This window comes from Callithrix jacchus, chromosome 17 (assembly GCF_049354715.1).
Source record: "Callithrix jacchus isolate 240 chromosome 17, calJac240_pri, whole genome shotgun sequence".
Lineage (NCBI taxonomy): Eukaryota > Metazoa > Chordata > Mammalia > Primates > Cebidae > Callithrix > Callithrix jacchus.
This window is the reverse complement of record NC_133518.1, coordinates 1,361,520-1,382,212: the sequence shown is the minus strand read 5'-3', so window position 1 is coordinate 1,382,212 and position 20,693 is coordinate 1,361,520. Positions and strand designations below refer to the sequence as shown.

Here is a 20,693-nt window from a genome sequence, read left to right as displayed (position 1 = left end):
GGCACGCACCACCATGCCCAGGTAATTTTTGTATTTTTAGTAGAGATGGGGTTTCACCTTGCTGACCAGGATGGTCTCAATCTCTTGACCTCGTGATCCACTCACCTCGGCCTCCCAAAGTGCTGGTATTATAGGCGTGAGCCACCACGCCCGGCCAGGATATGTTTTTATTTATTTGTGGATGCTAAAATTCTAAACAATTGATCTCATAGATACAGAGTATAACGATGGCTACTGGAGGCTGGGAAGGGCAGTGGGGGAACAGAAGGATAGTGGGAATGTTATATGGGTAGAAAACACTGTTAGAAAACTGAATAAGACAATATTTAACAGCACAACAGGGTGATTATAGTCAAAAATAATTTATACATTTTATAATGACTAAAAGAGTATAATTGGATTGTTTATAACACAAGCAGTCAATGAATGAGTGGATGGATACCCCAATTTTCAATATGTATTACTCATTGAATGCCTGTATCAAAATATGTCATGTACCCCCATAAATATATACACAAATTATGTATCCACAAAAATAAATTTAAAAATTAAAATTTAAAAAAAATGGGGGGAGAGTATAATGAGGCATGTGTGATCCATGGCCTGAACTAACTTTTCAGGTTAACTTTGAAATGTCCTTATCCAAGAAGAGGGTTCCATTTAGACAATAGAGGCTTAGGAATTTATTTTTGGTTTACAAGTGGAAGAAAGAAGGATTTTTAATCCTGAGCCATAGCTCTCAGTCAACCAATCCCTGCAGGGAACCTTGTTCTTGACTGTGGAGATAAACACTATTTTTCCTTTCCACTGAAGAATGTCACATTTTAAAATGACAGAAAACATCTTCAAACTAAGAGGTACTACCTTGTTGAATCTGATTTGGTTTAAATTGTAATTAATCTAATCACATGTGTGGCTCATGTCTGTAATCTAAGCAATTTGGGAGGCCAAGGTCGGCAGATCACTTTTGGTCAGGGGTTTGAGACCAGTCTGGCCAACATAGTAAAACCCCATCCCTACTAAAAACACAAAAATTAGCTGTATGTGGTGTTGCATGCCTGTAATCCCAGCTACTTAGGAGGCTGAGGCAGAAGAATTGTTTGAACCTGGGAGGCAGAGGTTGCAGTGATCCACGATGGTGCCACTGCACTCCAACCTAGGCAACAGAGCAAGACTCAGTCCCAAAATAATAATAATAATGATTAATGATAATAAATAATAATAGAAAAGCCTCATTGTGTTTCAAACAAAATTTCTTTTGAGTATCAACTACATCAACTTGCATATTCTCTATAATTATTTTGTTTACTTGATACATAATTCTGAGGACTTTTGAGGACTAATTTCACTGTTTTCTACCATTTTGGTAAACATACCAAATTCCATCAAACATAATGCACAAAATTCCTGAGAAATACATTTTCTCCTTGAGGAGTAGACTTGTTGTGTTAGAGGAACTCATGGTTACCAAGCTCTAATTTAATAAACATGACTAGAATACTCTATCTTAATATTGGTAGATAGGTACTCACAAGACAGTTAAAAGATTAACACTTATGGTCAGAATATAGCCGCATATTTTAGCTGGCCACCAATTACAATTGCAGAATATGTATGGCCATACAAGACATCTTCCACCAAGCCTGAAAAATGTGTAAATGTCCCAGGAGTGCAGCATATTTTCTTAAAGATAGTATTAATGATCTAGCTTAGGTCAAAAGTTTAATGGCCATTGTTAAAACCAATAGTACCTGCCTTTAGTGAGTATGTGTGCATTTTTAAGTTTAATTGTAACTCTTTCTCTTTATAGTTTCTTCTAAGTTGAGAGACTAAGAAAAGACAGTGCACTCCTGCTCTTGTTTTCTGAGGATACCCAACTCTGTACTGGAGTCATTGCTAATAAACTTGCTTTTTTCACTGTGCTCTCTGACTTACCTCAGATTTTTTTCTTCTACACAACCTAAGAATCCTTTGTGGTCTGTATCAGAACCCTCTTTTCAAGCAACATCTTTCAGTAACATCATGAAGGGACACCAAGATAAGACCCCGACTCCAAGGAAAACAATCCATACAGAATCAGTTAGCTGACATTGAGCAAGTGGAGTATCTTTTAGAGTCATAAAGCCATTCCAGTGGGTAAGAATGATTATCTACTATCACTTAAGTGAGAGGCCCTACAGTATAGTGCTAGAGTGAGAGACTCAGCCACAGAAGTTAAAGGGCTTGGGGTGTCATACTCAGATTATAAGCCAAGCTCACAGAGTTAGAGGCCCTGGGGTTTATTGAAAAGAATGAATTTTGCTAAACATGATGTTTGCCACTTTCTCTTTTTGGACTGCCTACCTTGTGCTCTCTGTCCCTCACCTGAAGGCTCTGCATCTTGTCACCTTTCTGCTCACTGCCTCTGTTTTGTAGCAGCCTGGAGGCTACCACAGGAAGCAAACCTCAAACAATTTAGCTTTTACTTTCCTCAATGATTTTCTGACTTTCAGCTGATTGCTTGTTTAATTTGCCACTGGTCCAAGTGACACTTTAAAAAATAGATGTCTTGGAACCTAGTATTTTTTTTACCTTGATTATTAGAAAACATCAGCAAGAACCTCTCCATCATTATAATTAGAAGTTGAAATTTATTTAACAGCCCCACATGAAAAAAATCATGGGGAACAATTGAAGGCCAGTAGCCTACTTTTCTGAGCAGACAGACTAGGTGGTCTCTGGGTGTCTTAGATTTCTTGGCACTGTTGCTGCTACAACTTCTCTAGTAGGCAAGGCTAATCAGCAAACACTAGGACAGCACCTAAAGGTTTTTTGGCCCCACACCAAGGGAAGGTGGTCCTAGAAACTAAAGGGTACCAGTGGATTATAGGGAAAATTTATTAAAGTATCAGGCCTTAGTACTAGACACTTCAGACATAACTTTTGAATTCTGTCAAACCATAAACTGAGCTACTTATCTGCTAGAGTACATAGGTGCTTCCAGCATTTCCAGCATACATGTTGTATTAGTCTGTTCTCATGGTGCTAGTAAAGACATATCTGAGGCTGGGTAATTTATAAAGAAAAGAGGTTTAAGGCTGGGCGCGATGGCTCATTCCTGTACTCCCAGAACTTTGGGAGGCTGAGGTGGGTGGATCACGAGGTCAAGAAATCGAGACCATCCTGGTCAACATGGTGAAACCCCGTCTCTACCAAAAATACAAAAAAATTAGCTGGGCATGGTGGCGCATGCCTGTAATTCTAGCTACTCAAAAGGCTGAGGCAGGAGAATTGCCTGAACCCAGGAGGCGGAGGTAGCGGTGAGCCAAGATCGTGCCATTGCACTCCAGCCTGAATAACGAGAGCGAAACTCCGTCTCAAAAAAAAAAAAAAGAAAAGAGGTTTAATTGACTCACAGTTCCACATGGCTGGGGAGGCCTCACAATCACAGCAGAAGGTAAAGGAGGAGCAAAGTCACATCTCCTACATGGCAGCAGGCAAAAGAGCTTGCGTAGAAAAACTCCACTTTATAAAGGGGAGTAATCCCAGCATTTTGGGTTGCCGAGCTGGATGGATCACCTGAAGTCAGGAGTTTGAGACCAGCCTGACCAATATGGTGAAATCACATCTCTACTTTAAATAAGAAAATTAACCAGGCAAAGCCGGCATCGTGCCACTGCACTCCAGCCTGGGCAACCGAGCAAGACTATGTCTAAAAAAAAAAGCAAAAAAAATTAAAGTGAAATCATCAGATCTCATGAGGCTTATTCAGTGTCACAAGAACAACATGGGAAGCCCCCACCCAATTCAGTTACCTCCCAATGGGTCCCTCCGAAGACACATGGAAATTATGACAGCTACAATTTAAGATTTGACTGGAGACACAGCGAAACCATGTCACAGGTTATGAAACAAATTTATTCTTGCTGGCCAGACTTGAGATGAGCTCCTTGACCATCCCAAGGAAGAGTGGTTAACAGATGCAAGTTGTTTTGTGCATCAGGAAAACAGGAGGGCTAGACATACTCTTATTAGTCAGCACAAGTTAATCAAGTCACAAGCCCTACTGGCCTCTACCTCAGCTCAAGAAGCTGAGTTAATTAAACTTTCCAGAGCCCTGCAGTTGAGAAAGTATTAAAAGTTAACATTTACACTGATTCTAAGTATGATTTTTGTGGTGCTTCATGCTTATGCTGCAATTTGGAATGGGTAGGGACTCCTGACCACAGAGGGTTTTCCATACAACATCACCCAGATTTTGAGCTTGTTAGAATGCTGCTTGGCTGCCAAAGAAAAGTGAATATAATTCATTGCAGAGGATGTCAAAAGAGAGATTGACCGTGTTAAAGAAAATGCCCTTGCAGATGGGGTAGCCAAGTCACTGCACTAAAAGGGCCAATGAAGCTGATGGGCATGCTGGTCAGCATATCCAGAGCTGAGCCAGAATGCTTCAAAGAAGAAGAAAAATGGGCCAAGGAATGCAGTTTAGCCCAACACTCCTCTGGCTGGCTGACTCGTGGTAATACATTACTAATGCCAGGTACCAATCATAAGAAAATAATTAAGCACTTACATGATTTTTTTCACCCTAGAAAGGATTGTTTCAGTTAATGTCTCATTGGTTTATGACAATAAATCTTTTCAAGACACTGAAACAGGTGACCCTGCCCTGAGCTCTGTGCCTGAAATAACCCAAACAGCCAGCAATTTTCTCCTCTAGTTTAACATGTCTGACATTGAGAGTCCTCTCCAGGTGAGGACTAAGAACTCTAATTTACTCAGATGCCTTTGTGTAGGACATTCAAGTATTTGCTAATACTTACTGATACCTTCACTGGTTAGATCAAGGTGTTCCCCATGCTATCTGAATAATGTTCACCAGAAGATATTATTCCTCAGTTTGGATCATCTAAAAGTCTGCAAAGTGACAATGACCCATCTTTTACATCAGGCATATCCCAACACGTATCCTCAGCTTTAGGAATCAAATATCATTTTTGCTCTGTGTGGAGACTGTAGTCCTCTGGAAACATGGAAGAACTAAACATACTCTAAAGAAGTCTCTAACAAAATCAGAGGGCTGACTACCCCTAACACCCATAGCTTACCATGGGTTTGAGCTGCTCCAAAGGAAAACTTATACTTAAGTCCTGTTGAGTTGGCATACAGAAAGACTTTCCTAACCACAGATCTCCTAAGAGATGAAAAAACTCATCTCATCAATCACAAAAATATGTCATCAATCTAGGACAAGTGGAAAGGCACTCTGCGAATATGGAAACAAAAGGCTTCCCCTCTCCCACGGGAAGAAAATTCAGTTTTAGCTCAGCTAGGGATTTGGTCTTACTGAAGACATGGGAAGAAGTTCTCCAGTTTACCAGCTTTCCCCAATTTGGAAAGAACCGCAGCAAGGCCACCTGATCTCTCCAATAGATGTTAAACCCCAAGGGATTCACCTTTGGAAAAGTAAAGCTGTTTCTTATTCTGAGAGCCCAATCCAAGGCTGCAGGAGGTGGGCGCAGGACTGCGGGCCCTAAGCATTGGTGGACTGCAGGCTGAATCATTGTGTGACTGCTTCTCCTTTTCACGTTTCTTCTTCTGCCCATAATCCCGACTTGGCCATAAGGGAATTCATGCTCACCCAACCCGGACACTGCAAGAACCATATTGGCACAAAGGTTGGCAGCCAGGGGTCTAATCTAAGGGCACAGCTAGGGTCTGCGGGGTGGCCGATGAAGATGTTGGCAGTGGAAGGGGTGGCCCCTCTGCATTGCGGTCCCTGGGCTTCCTGCCCAGGATGCGGTGGAGCTGTGTGGCTGGCAAGACTGCCAGGTCAAACCTCAAGGGACTTAGTGGCCTGAGGGTGGGGGTGGAAGTGGGAGAGGGACTAGAGCATCTCCAACTCCCCAAGCTCTGTGACTTAGCCCTGGCCTGTCTGGCCTGTCGCATCTCTTGCAGTTCTGGGAGGTGATATCTGATGAACATGGCATCACCTCCACTGACACCTACTGTGGGGAGAGTGACCTGCAGCTGGAGCGCATCAATGTGTACCACAACAAGGCCAGTGGTGAGACTCCAGTCTTGCCCCAATAGCTCTCCTGGGAACGAATGCCTTCCCATTCCCTTCAGGTGGCAGGTACGTGGCTCACGCTGTGCTCGTGGATCTGGAGCCAGGAACCATGGACTCCATGACCTCGGGGTCCTTCAGGCAGATCTTTAGGCCAGACAACTTTATCTCAGGTGAGCTGTGGATGAGGACTGGGATGTGGCTCCTTAGCCAGGGCAGTTCAAAGTCAATGAGGGCCTCAAGGTTATCTCTGTGGGAACTGTGGAACCAAGGCCCCTGAACACCCTCCCATCCTCTGAGTCACTCAGTCTCCCTTTCCTAAATGGGCTTTGCCGGAGGAAGGCCCAGCTGTCTTCTCAACTTGAGGAGCTGATGTAATCTTCCTGCAAGGAGCTGATATGGGGCCATGACTACAGCCTTCTTATTGCCTGGGAATGGGCAGGAGCCACCTGCAGTGAGTCTGCTGTTAGCTGTCTTGGGATTGGCTCCTGATCTATATTCTAACAAGCAAGGCTGCTGTCCTGTAACTTAGGAGGAGGGGATTTTATTTGCTCCACATGCAGGGTGAATCGTGATTTTACCTCACATGTGACACTTGGACCTTTATACATTGTGGTGGTGACCACCATTTACCTGGCCATCAAGTGACTGGCAGTACTACCTTACAGGTCAGTGTGGGGCTGGTAACAACTGGGCCAATGGGTACTACATTGGAAGGCTTGGAGCTGATGGAGTCGGTGGTGGATGCTGTGAGAAGAGAGGCTGAGAGCTGTGATTGCCTACACGGTTTCTAGCTGACCCACTCCCTGGGTGGGGGGACTGGGTCTGGGATGGGTACACTTCTCATGGGTGAAATTTGGGAGGAGTACCCAGATGGAATCATAAACACATTCAGTGTCCTGTCCTCGCCCGGGTTGTCAGAACCCATGGTGGAGCCCTACAATGCCACCCTTTCCATCAACCAGCTCAAAAAAATGCAGATGAGACGTTCTGCATCGATAATGAAGTGCTCCATAACATCTGTCCCAGAACCTTAAAACTGACCACATCCACCTACGGTGGCCTGAATCACCTGGTGTCTGCTACCATGAGTGGGGTCACCACGTACTTGCACTTCCCGGGCCAGCTGAATGCGAACATGCTTCCATTTCCTGGGCTTCACTTCTTTATGCCTGGCTTTGCCTCACTGACCAGCCAGCAGTACTGGGCCCTGACCGTGGCTGAGCTCACTCAGCAGCTGTTCGAGGCTAAGAATATGATGGCCACCTGTGACCCCCGACGTGGCTGCTACCTAACCATGGCTGCCATTTTCAGAGGTCACATGTCCATGAGGGAGGTGAATAAGCAAATGCTCAATATCCAGGACAAGAACAGCAGCTACTTTGCTCCCTCACAAAAAGAAAAGAGCCATCTGTGACATTCCACCCCAGGAACTAAAAATGTCGGCCGCCCTCATCGGTAACAACACAGCGGTCCAGGAGCTCTTCAAACGTGATGCCGAACAGTTTACAGCTATGTTCAGGCACAAGGCCTTCCTGCACTGGTACACGAGTGAGGGCAAGGGTGAGATGGAGTTCACCGAGGCCGAGAGCAACCTTAATGACCTGGTGTCAGAATATCAGTAATACCAAGATGCCATGGCTAAGGAGGAATTGTTTAAGGCGTGAGGTCAGGAGGAGGTAGCCTAGAAGCTTCCTTTTCCAGGTAAAGGGAGAAGTAGTGTGGATTCTTTAGTGTATTTTGACAGCCATTGTTACTTCTTTGTACCTCTTTGACTCTTTACATCTCCTCCTGCTACATTTTAAAGCATTTTTATAGTGTGTAGTTTGGCCTAATAAAGTATTTTTATGACACTTGGTTTCACCTCCACTTCTTTCTATAGGCCCCTGGATACTGCTTCCAGATGGGCATAGTGGTCCTGCAAGGCTGCAGCTGTCTTGGGCTTGTCACATCCCAGAAACAAGCAGTCCAGTGGCTCCTGGAGGGGTCGGCATGGGCTGTGGACATGGCAGGCAGGCTTCACACAAACTTGGGGCTGGCCTGGGCCTTGGGCAGCTACTTGGTGGGATACCTGTTTCTGAATGGAAGCCTCCGTTTATCCTATTTACGAAACTTCCAGGAGACCAGCTGGGCCTGTTTGTGGAATTTTATAAGTGTTCAGTGACCCCGGTGTATAATGTCCCCAGTGTATCAACTCAGGGTAGGAATGTGCTTGGACAGTTGGCCCTGAACCAGCAATAAAGGGTAGGCAAGCAGGGCCCCAGCCACCCCATACTATAATGGCCTGGATGTGTCTGTATGGCCTCACTCTCTTAATGAGGTGGGCATGGGTATCTGGCAGGAGTTGGTAGGCAGGAATTGAGCCCACCATATACTCACATGCAGTGAACCCCATAAATAAGGGGATTCAGTTGTGAAGGCCATAGATAAAGTTGCTGGCCTGCATGCTTGGGGTAGTCTCGGTCCAAAGGCACAGATGGGGTTTCTGAACAGAACCTGGGGAGACAGGCAGGTGCTCACAAGTGCTGTTTCCCTCAACTGGCAACCAGTGAGAATGACCTAGTGGGGGTCTAATCTGTCCCTGTCTGGAGGACTGATGTTCTCTGGAAAGTTGGCTAATGGGCACTGTCTCCTGTCTGCCTGACTCCCACTCCAAAACCTCAGGGTAAAAATAATCTAAGATTGTCAGGATGAGACTGGTGAGGGTGACACCCTTGGGGATGGGTCTTTTAGCCCAGGACCCTAGCCTGGCAGAGTCTCCTCCGGAGGCTTGTTAGGGAGCCTGGACTTCAAGGGCTGCTTCAGGGAAGCTGTTAAATAAGAGATGTGTGTGTGAGCTGGGTGCTGGGCAGCATGCCAGGACAATGCTCTTCTACCTGGCTCTTGTAGAACTTGTCCATGGCCTATGTGATGACCTCTTGGTAATTCCCCTCCCCCATATCACACAGACAAGACAAAGCAAGCATAGCCTGGGGGCGGGCAGATGTACATGTTCCACCCCAGTTTCCCTGGGCATACCCACTGGCCTCAGATGTGTCAGGGAAAACAAGTGATGCTCCTCTGTTTCTGAGTGTTGACAATGGGCCATTGGGGGCAAAGGAGAACTGGCAAGGAGGACAGTGCCTCTTCTTGAAAGAAGTGGCTCCTGGAAGCAGCAGAGGTGGAAAAGGTCCCTCAGACTCCCCCAAGCTGTTCTTGAGCAGGAAAATGGGCCTCTCTGACAGTGCTCCTCAGTGGCTCTCATTCTCTGAAAGGTGTCCTTGCCCAGCCCAGCCCAGGTGCACACCCTGAGATGACCTTGCAAAAATACTTGTTACTCCTTTGTACTTTTTGAGTCTTTCCATCTCCTTCTGCTACATTTTAAGGCATTTTTATAGTGTGTAGTTTTGCCTAATACTCTTATGGCAAAAAATGGGTGAGACCTTTATAGTGTGTAGTTTGGCCTAATAAAACATCTTTATGGCAAAAAAAAAATGAATAAAATAAAAAAGAGGTGGAATCTTTGTGATTCCTGGCACATTACTTTCATTGTGTGGAAGTTTGTTTTAAGCTCTTCTAAAGTGAGCGTATTCCAGTTTTGTCCTGAGTTTTAAGGTTTTGGTCTTAACTAGAACAAGCATTTTTTGTTTGTTTGTTTGTTTGTTTTCTAGATTTGAAGGATTTTTAAAAATTTAAATCTAAATTGTTTGTACAGGTGGTTTTGGTCACATGGATAAGTTCTTTGGTGGTGATTTCTGAGATTTTAGGGCAGCCATCACCCAAGCAGTGTACACTGTTCTCAATCTGTGGTCTTTTATCCTTCCCTCAATCCTCTTCCAGCCTTCCTCCCTGAGTCCCTAATGTCTGTTATATCATTCTTATGCCTTTGCATCCTCTTACCTTAGCTCCTACTTACAAGTGAGAACATATGACACTTGGTTTGCCATTCCTGAGTTACCTTACTTGGAATAATGGTTCCAGCTCCATTCAAGTTGCTACAAAAGACATTATAACATTCTTTTTTGTGGCTGAGTAGTACTCCATGGTGTATATATACCACATTACCACATTTCTTTATTGACTCTTTGTTTGATGGGCACTTAGGTTAATTCTATATCTTTGTAATTGAGAATTAGCCTGGTGTTTTCTATTATGTATTTGAACTATAGCTATAAAATAGTGAACTTGTCCTTATTGTGTGACTTTTTTGAAGCTTCAGTGAAGAGTCTGAGTCCTTCTAACTAAGTCCCTGTAACTTAGTGAGGCTTTTCCTTTTAATCGTACTGTCAGCCACACATAGAAGTATTACTTTTCATGCAGCAAGCCTCCTCAGCATCAGGCTCACAGCTGAGCTCCTGGCACTCTCTTCTCATACATGCACTTTTATCTTTGAACAATCATCTTCTCTAAAAGTCACCTGTTTGCCAACCTCTATTCTTTCCCTCTGCTTTATCTTTTTCTTCCTATTTGTTGTCTCTACCTTATTACATTTCGTGTACAACATTACATTATGTTACGTTACTATGATCTCTTCTCTAGAAAAATAAGGAACAGCAGCACACAAACTTAGTTTTTTCCTCATTGCTGTATTTCCAGCGCCTGGAACAGTTCTTGGCACTCAGTAAGAATTCAGTATCTGTGGAGAGAACAAATAGATTATTACAAAAAGTTTCAGCATTATTATTTTTATCCTCATTGAATAGACAGCAAAACCAATGACTGCAAAAATAGGCCAAGTCATAGAAGAGGTGGTAGATCTGAATTAAAATTCAGTGTTCTAGGCCGGGCACGGTGGCTCAAGCCTGTAATCCCAGCACTTTGGGAGGCCAAGGTGGGTGGATCACGAGGTCAAGAGATCGAGACCATCCTGGTCAACATGGTGAAACCTTGTCTCTACTAAAAATACAAAAAATTAGCTGGGCATGGTGGCATGTGCCTATAATCCCAGCTACTCAGGAGGCTGAGGCAGGAACATTGCCTAAACCCAGGAGGCGGAGGTTGCAGTGAGCCGAGATCACACCATTGCACTCCAGCCTGGGTAACAAGAGCGAAACTCTGTCTCAAAAAAAAAAAAAAATTCAGTGTTCTGACTCTGAAAATTGCTGTTTCCGGAAAAGCAGAAAGTGAAATGAAGGGTCCCGTGCTTGGGCTGGGGGACAGGGACTAGGGATGACACAGTGGGCAGGTGATTTTGCTGGTTGTCTCTTTAGCATGTATTTGAGTCACTTTTTTTAGAGGTTGGCCTGGCTGCTTTTTGTTTCTAATTATGTCATATGCTAGCAGCATATGTATGGTGACCCTTGACTGCAAAACAGAGCTAGGCTAACCCCTTAGTCTGGGGTCATCCACCCTACCAACTCCCCCTTCTGAATTTGTTTGCTGAGCTTCTAGATTGTGAGAGTGAAATAGTTAAGGAAAGTTCCCAATCGACTAGAAAATAAAAATATCAGCATATACGTGCTTGTTTTTATTATATAGTATTCATCAAATAACAATGATTTACTTACGTACTTACTTCTACGTGATGTCACTGAAAAGAGCAACACAATAAAAATGCAACTCATTACACATGTTATCAAAAGAAGTGGGGACAGAAAAAAATGTCCGTTTGAAACCATTTGAAACAAAAAGTTTAGAAAATACTCTATGGGCCGGGCGCGGTGGCTCACTCCTGTAATCCCAGCACTTTGGGAGGCCAAGGCGGGTGGATCATGAGGTCAAGAGATCGAGACCATCTTGGTCAACATGGTGAGACCCCGTCTCCACTAAAGATACAAAAAATTAGCTGGGCATGGTGGCGCGTGCCTGTAATACCAGCTACTCGGGAGGCTGAGGCAGGAGAATTGCCTGAACCCAGGAGGCGGAGATTGCGGTGAGCCGAGATTGCGCCATTGCACTCCAGCCTGGGTCACAAGAGCGAAACTCCGTCTTAAAAAAAAAAAAGAAAATACTCTATGAAGATACTTTTTAAAAATCTGTTTATAGATTTTTAAAAAGCATACATATTTTTGTAAATATGTTATAGCCAAGGAATGTAAACAGTGGATTTGTACAGTTTGTGTTCTGTAGTTCATGGGGACATGTGTCATACAATTTTATTTCAATTTGTTACTACGTATATCCCCAAAGTACTAAGAAAAGTTAGTCCGGCAAGATGAGACAGATCTGTTCTAGATTGCATACTAAACTTGCTGATACCTTGCCTCAAACAGAAAAGCAATATGTAGGAGACTTATGCCAGGGAATAGTTTTTTTCTTTTTCTCTGCCCATGTTAATAAATAAGTAATTTGTGACTTGAGGGACCCCAAAGCCCTTGGACTCCCCCCATGTTCATTGTTTTAGAAATTGCATTCCCAATTTCTCATTGCTTTTGCCAATATAGCAACTCAAAAGTTGCATTAGATTACATTGTAAACTGTGTGTGAGGTGTGTGTGTGTGTTTGTGTGTGTGTGTGGGGGGGAGGGTGTTTATTTAGGAGTCAGTGTTTGAAATCTATGGTCTTAGCTGAAAGCCAGACATAGTTCTCATTTAGTCACATTGCAAAGTCCTTTCCCTGAAATCACAGAAATAGAAAAAAACAAAATGCAAAAATGAAACAGTTGGCATGAAACACTTTTCCCTCAGGTGGCGAAGCAAGAGGTCCCACTCCCATGCTTCATCTGGGCAGGGGGTGTGCACAGAGCAGGGTGCCCCCCTCCCATGCTTTATCTGGGCAGGGGTTATACACAGAGCAGTGGGTCCCCCTCCCATGCTTCATCTGGGCAGGGGCTATGTGCAGAGCAGGGGGCCCCCCTCCCATGTTTCATCTGGGCTGGGGGTATGCACATGTCAGAAGGGCCAGATAGGACTGTGAAGGGTGATCCCTTCACAACACCAGCTGTGGCTACTGGTGTCTGACTGAGTGTTGTTATTCTAGAATTGGCCTTGGTATTTACATTCATAGGTTTATAAAAGTTAGAAATCTCTATTTCCATTGAAATCTCATGATTTTCCACTATCAACAACTAATCATAATTTTGAAACATACAAACTGATGACAAAACACAATATCCCAGCCATGAAGTAAAATCGAACAGGAGTTCAACGTTTGACATGTTGGCCCAGGTGCTGAACAGTCATCCCAAAAGAGAGCCATGAGGAGCAGCCAACTTCCTCACCTTGAAGGGTCAGCTTCTCATCTGTGATAGGAAGATGCTCTCATACCTGCTTTGAGGTGTTTCCGGCTGTTTATCTTCTAACTCTATCCTTATTTGTCAAGGAACCACTGTCCAGAAATGCTGGCTATCAGACACCTTGAGAGGATGCTGCAGCCTCTGTGAGGCCACCGTCCCTCACCTTCTCTTCCTTGACTTTCCTCATTGTTACCACCCAGGTACAAGGCACCCGATTGTACTGGAGAGAGGTGATGGACTAAAGGGATTAGAATTTAGAAAGATTTTGTTATTTTTATGAACGATATATTTACATACATGTTTTTATAAAGTAAATATTTGTATGAATGCCTTCATAGTTCAAAGAGCAAATACGAGATGGTGAAATGTGCCATGGAATGGCCCTGCGGTTTCGCCTGCTGTATTGTCAGTGGGTCCCCTCTTCCAGAACTCGATGATGTGACTCCCGCTCCCTGAAGCCTCTCTCTTTTCTCCCATAGACCCCATTTCCCCTGCTCCTACCCCTCCCTCAGCAGGCAAAGGGAGGTGAGAATCCAGCTGTGCATTTCCCCATGTCTGGGTCTATTCTGACAAGATCGAATTCAGGGGCCCCTGTGGGGAGAGGAAGAAATGAGAAACTAGCTTAGAGTGGTGCTTGGTGGGGAGTGAGAAGGGAAGGCCTATCAGCAGAATGCTTCCAAGTGGGCTTCAGCAACACAGTTCTGTCAGAGCAAACCTCCTGGGAGGATTTAACCATCCAGTTCAGGTTCCTTTGAAGATGCATCTCTTTATTCTTCAGGTCACCCGGGAGGTACACATCAATTAAACAACACGCCCATATCTAAAGACAGGCAGTGCTTCTCAGCGGAAAGTGCGGACTAATCCACTGAAAGAAGGAAAACCTTTTCTTAATTAAGATGAAATCTGCCCTGACCGGCCACCTCCACAGTGAGGGATGACTTCCTTACTCAGAGCAGGGCTCATTCACCTTGGTTCTTCTACCAGCCTTCCATTCCCTACAGGTCAATTGGAGAATTTAAAAAAAGGATTTATTAAAAGTATCCTATCTATTAACTCTTTAATGTCCATCACTTTGTGGAAAGAGTTCCAGAAGACTTCTTCACATCATTTCATTTTCTAGCCAGGCGAAATTCTTGGTAAAGGGTTTTCTGGCTGAACGCGGTGGTTCACGCCTGTAATCCAAGTACTTTGAGAGGACGAGGTGAGTGGATCACGAGGTCAAGAGAACAAGACCATCCTGGTCAACATGGTGAAACCCCGCCTCTACTAAAAATACAAAAAATTAGCTGGGCGTGGTGGCGCGTGCCTGTAATCCCAGCTACTCGGGAGGCTGAGGCAGGAGAATTGCCTGAACCCAGGAGGCGGAGGTTGCGGTGAGCCGAGATCGCGCCATTGCACTCCAGTCTGGGTAACAAGAGCGAATCTCCATCTCAAAAAAAAAAGGGGAGGGGGTTTCTGTAATGTTTGTACACAAAGAGGTCATTTCTAAGTAAGCCCTCGGGTTGTAGATGTTCTGGGTAGGTGGCTTATGAGTTACTCACTCGAAAACGCTGAACACTAGTTCCCTATCAAACTAGTGTCTAGGGGAACAAAATTAAGATTCTGAGTGGAAAATGTTGACATTTCATATGCTTTCCTGCTTCTTTTCTATCAGTTTCAGGGGCTGAATTTTTCAGCTTTAGTAAAGCAATAATTTGTGGACGTGTTAGTATAATTTTTCTTTGGAGTTGAGACTAAAATGTGCTGTATCACATAGAGCTGCATTATGTGGCAGTAATGAAAATGCGGAACACCATTTCTTTTCACAAATCAATTATTCCGTCTTTACAGTCCATGGGAATTACTGCTGAATAGGCCCTTCATTTTCCAGTTTTGGATTTTATATACTTAGAAGAGTATTTTCAGTTAAAAAAAAGTTTTGCTTTTTACAAATCTTAAAGAACTCACTCTCTGAGATAACTGAGAAAAAGATGGCATTTTTTTTTCTTTTTCTTTCTTTTTTTTTTTTTTTTTGAGACGGAGTTTCGCTCTTGTTACCCAGGCTGAAGTGCAATGGCGCGATCTCGGCTCACCGCAACCTCCGCCTCCTGGGTTCAGGCAATTCTCCTGCCTCAGCCTCCTGAGTAGTTGGGATTACAGGCACGTGCCACCATGCCCAGCTAATTTTTTGTATTTTTAGTAGAGACAGGGTTTCACCATGTTGACCAGGATGGTCTCGATCTGTTGACCTCGTGATCCACCCGCCTCGGCCTCCCAAAGTGCTGGGATTACAGGCTTGAGCCACCGTGCCCGGCTGGCATTTTTATTGACAGATCAAGCATTACGATATCGTGACTGAAGTAGCTATGACTCAGTATCTCAGTAACTTTTTACACGTGTTATATATACTATGGCTGGCACAGCGTAGAAAATGTATATTTGCCTAGGGTCAGAAAGATGAATCTATGTTTCAATTTTGTCCTTGTTGGCTGGAGGAACTTGAATAATTCACTTGGTATTGTAGGAATTGTTCCCAGGACACAGATTCTAAGACAGATGTTGGTGTTCAGGTGTTTTTTAGGGAGCACTTCGGGATGAGCAGCTGTGAAAGGGAGAGGAATGAAGGAGGATTGGGCAAAGGAGCAGTTGAGCTGAGATGTACCTGATAGCCTCAACTACCCCACTGTAGCTCCGGAGTGAGAATGTTCCTGCAGATTTCTCCTTCGTTGGACCTTTATACCTCTTACTCTGTCACTGGGTGCAGGATACAAACTGGGAGGGTGTGACCTCAGGAAGACAAATATTTGCATCTTAGTCTGTCTGTCTCTCTTTCTTTCTTTGTTTCTTTCCTTCTTTCCTCCTTCCTCTCTCCCTCCTTCCTTTCCTTCCTTCCTTCCTTTCCTTTCTTCCTTCCTTCCTTTTCTTTCCTTCCTTTCTTCCATTTCTTCCTCCTTCCCTCCCTCCCTCTATTCCTTCCTCTCTTTCTTCTCTTTTTTTTTCTCTCTTTCTTTCTTTTTGAGACAGGGTCTCCCTCTGTCACCCAGTCTGGAGTACAGTCATACAATTTCAGCTCAATGCAACCTCCACCTTCTGGGTTCAGGTGATTCTCATGCCTCAGCCTTTTGAGTAGCTGGGATTGCAGGTGCCCACATCTGGTAATTTTTGTGTTTTTAATAGACACGGGGCTTCACCAGGTTTGTCAGGCTGGCCTTGAACTCCTGACCTCAAGTGATTCACCCGTCTTGGCCTCCCACAGTGCTGGGATTACAGGTGTGAGCCACCATGCCTGGCCTTCACATGAGGCTAATTTCTGAAGAGACCCACAGCTGAACATTGCTCACTGACAAGTTCCCTCTGAAGCCGCGTGAGTCCTTTTCTCACAGTGGACCCAGGGGGGAAATAGCTGTCCATCCCACTTGACTTCTGTGAGCTTCAGTTTTCTTATAAATACTGTATGAAGACTGAATGCAATGCCTGTAATACACAGAGCCTAGTGCTTAGAACTTCAATAACTCACAAAAATCACTATGATTTTGATTATTACTCAAAAGGTAGCAGTTGGGACAGGTACTTTCACAGTATCTGTTCAGACAGAAATACAGATGCTTTCAGCATAATATTATTCACTAGTGCTCGTTAGATAACTTACAGCTGTAACAACTTCTTGACTACCTAGTATTCTGTTTGTTTGCTTGGAGAGAAAATTCCAAGGCATTTTTGTGGCAAATTAGGAAGACAGGATTGTATAAAGATACAAAGATACTGGAGTGTGTCCCAGGAATCTCTGGAATCCAGATGGATGTTAGGAACAATTGACATAGGAAGACATAACTATTTATTCCACATGTTTATCTTTGCTTTCTAAAAGCAGCAGCACTGAAACACATTTATGTTCACTTTTTCTCCTTTCTTGTTCTGCAGATCACCTTCCTTCACTTCTTTGGTCTCTTATGGCAGAAAATACGGTAGTGACAGTGTTCAAGCTTTACATATTAGATCCAGCATCCAAGCAGTTCTGAAATCCTGGAGGGCTCTGACTGGTTTGACTTAGGTCAGGTGTCCAGCCCTGAATCAATAAAAGGTGGCCAGGGTCGCATTTTCCTGTGGCTCTTTCTGCTTCATACCTTATATGATTAGGAGGTGCAAGGGAGCAGTGGAGTTTCAAGACAATGCCAATAAGGTATGGAGCAGATAAAACAGTAGGCAGCCACATGCTTGGAAAGCTGGGGGAAATGCTTTTCTTAGATGTTATCTTAGAAAAACAAAGATAATGTGGATCACTAAGAAAAGTAGATTATGAATTAGAGGGTAACAGGATTTATATCTGCTGGCAAAAGTGCTTCATAAACCCTAAAATAGCATTGCAGTCTCAAAAGATACAACGTTTCTGACAGCTCTACAATAAAAATTATATTTATATTGGATTTTTGGAGCCAAGTGCAGCTTCTAAAAACTATTTTCTAAAACTGCATAGCTGTTCTCAGGTCTCTGTTACATTTTCTGATCGAATGCCAATATAATAGTCCTAATATTCTTGCAATTGTCAAAAATAAAAGAGATGAATGAAATGATTTTGAAAATGTGTTTTCTCATATTTAATATTCAATTCACTGATGTGGGTAAATTTTCTCTCTCTGATAAGCAGCATGCTCCAGCATGGGAGTCACACACACTTGAGTTAAAATTCTGATTTATCCATCTCCTGACTAGCTCTCTCATCTTGAGCAAGTAACTCTCACTCTTCAACTAGTAAACGTTCCTATATCTTAAAAGCTTCAGCATCTTCTTTTTCTTCAATGAAACCTCTCACCATCCACTTGCCTGAAAGCCAGCTCATTTATAAGAACATTTCCCCAGAGGTCTTCTCAAAATTGGCTTGTGTTCTTTTTCTCATATCCCACTTGCCTTCGATGTTGCCCCCTCCCCAAGTTCTCATTCCCAACTGTCATTGTCAGATACTAGGTATTTCATTTTTCTTGAAACAAACAAACAAAAAACTGAGTTGAATTTAAAAAACAAAATAAGCCCCTCTTTAGTGAGACTTACACATTTATTTGTATAAGCTTCTTCTCCCTTTTAACAATCAAAATTCTGTGGACGTACCTTATTCATTGATCCTTTTGACGTCAATCTGGGTACCCTCAGATGGCAGCCTTTTTTTCCCACCCAAACTATTTCCATTATCTCATATGACTACAAAAACCATGAAGATGCCTTCACATTTTAGCCTCTCCATTCCTAGAATACCTCATTTTCAATTTTCTCTTTACAACAGTACTGTAAACACCCATCTCCAATAGTCAAGTATTGGGCTGTCATCACTAGAAATGGTGCCATGCCTGAAAACCTGAATTAAACCCATTAAAAATCTATTATTAAACCATTAAAAAATGATCTCTAAAATTCTCACTTAAAACCATTTAAAAACCAGGATTTGGGCCGGGCGCGGTGGCTCACGCCTATAATCTTAGCACTCTGGGAGGCCGAGGCGGGTGGATCATGAGGTCAAGAGATCGAGACCATCCTGGTCGATATGGTGAAACCACGTCTCTACCAAAAATACAACAAAAAAATTAGCTTGGCATGGTGGCGCAGGCCTGTAGTCCCAGCTACTCGGGAGGCTGAGGCAGGAGAATTGCTTGAACCCAGGATGCGGAGGTTGCGGTGAGCTGAGATTGTGCCATTGAACTCCAGCCTGGATAACAAGAGAAAAACTTTGTCTCAAAACAAACAAACAAACGAAACTAGGATTTCAAAACGATTAAAATCATGGCTTCCTATCATTTTGGTTCACATGTTGGGTACTGTTGCAGCAACAGTTTTTCAACCTCATTATGAATTCTAATCCATTAACCCCACAATGTTCTATCTTCTAGCCCCTACCCCTTGTTATTATTCATTGTCTGGCTTACTTTCTATAATTCTTTATTGTGATCACCCTTTTGCAAATATCACCTCTGTTGACTTTCTCTACCTTTTACCCCACCTACCCATAAAACTCTAATCTTGAATGCACTCAAACACATATTCTATTACCTGTATTCAAGGAGCAGAGGATTGCTGGAGAAAATCTTCCAGTCATCTTGGTAGTATTAAAAATTTGTGTTCACCGGCACCATCTGGGATCTCACTCTTACAGCCCTAGGTTTTAGTATATGCAAATCCTTCCTACTTTCTTCAAATCTCCAATACTTCCCACTACTCTTCAGAGATAGCAATATTCTTTACTTCGAGAGAACAGAAGCTTTCATATGGCATTCCCCTCAGTTTTCGCTGACACATCAACAAACCTACATCCATCTTCCCTCCTTCTACCCTCCTGATAATGCAGAAAATATCCTTTTTTCCATAGAAGGCCAGTTGTTCCACATGAGCTCTGAGTTCCATTCCATCAACTCTCAGGGGCTTCATTCATCTGTAATTCTTTCTAGTTTGTACCTTACTTTATTGTTCTTAACTTGAGTTTTTCTATAATCATCTGACATGCTCTGATATGACGTAAAATTCTTCCTGGACCCCACATTTCTCTCCACTTACTGGTGTATCTCTCTACTTCCTTTATAGCCAAACGTTTAAAGTGGGTTGTTGACACTTGCTTTTTCCATTTCCTCTGATTTCATTCACTCTTCAATCCATATTTTCACATTACCAAAGCAAAGGGTGATTTTGAGTCCTCATGTTATTTGACCTCTTAGCATCCAAGCCCAACATCAGTTTTCCTACCGCTTAGGCTTTCTTGCCAAACCTGTCTTGATCTTCCATGGCATCCTGATTCTCTAATCACAAATATTTGACAATAATTTTTGTCCTCAAAGTCTCAACATCCAGCAATTCAGCAAAGCTTGACTTTTTTTTCCTTCTCAAAATCTAACTCTCTGTTATTATCCATTCCCTGCAATGATCTCTATTCAGTCAATGAGTACCCGTTCTTGGTTTCCTGATCGCTGCAGTAAGGTCAATGGGTACTACTCGGTCTTCCTTTTTCTTGCCTTCTCAGCAGCATTGTTACTCCTACCACCAACCTCACCTCATGCTGACCATTCACTGAAATATCTTCTTAACTGATCTGCTTCACTTCAATACCTATGTTCCACTACATTTTAATTTCCACTGTCATTCCAACTTCCCAATCCATGATTTGTACGTAGTACAGCTTTACAGCTCTTTCTCCAATCCGTCTTCCTCTTAGCCAAATACTCAAAAAATAATTAGTTGCTTATTTTGTTTACAAAAAATCTCTTTGCCAACAATCAAATTCTATATAATAAAGCTCTTATTCGCTCATAGAATTTCTTCTCCTGTAGCTTTTCACATATTTATTCTAACCACATTTCACAATCCATAGCTACCTAAGAGCAACATGCACATCCTATTTCTGCACATCATATTATCTCTCTGATAGGCCTTTTTCTCTCTCTTTTGCAGAATAAGACCTGTACTATTACTCTCCTGTGGTATGAGATGGTATGGGGATGGTATGGTGTACTATTATTCTCCTGTGGTATGGTGATGAGA

At 43.1% G+C, this 20,693-nt stretch overlaps 1 pseudogene; it reads left to right on the top strand.

The window, feature by feature from the left end:
* The first annotated feature begins 6,753 nt into the window (after positions 1–6,753).
* On the top strand, positions 6,754–7,734 carry LOC144579942 (tubulin beta-8 chain pseudogene; annotated as a pseudogene).
* Positions 7,735–20,693: the final 12,959 nt, after the last annotated feature.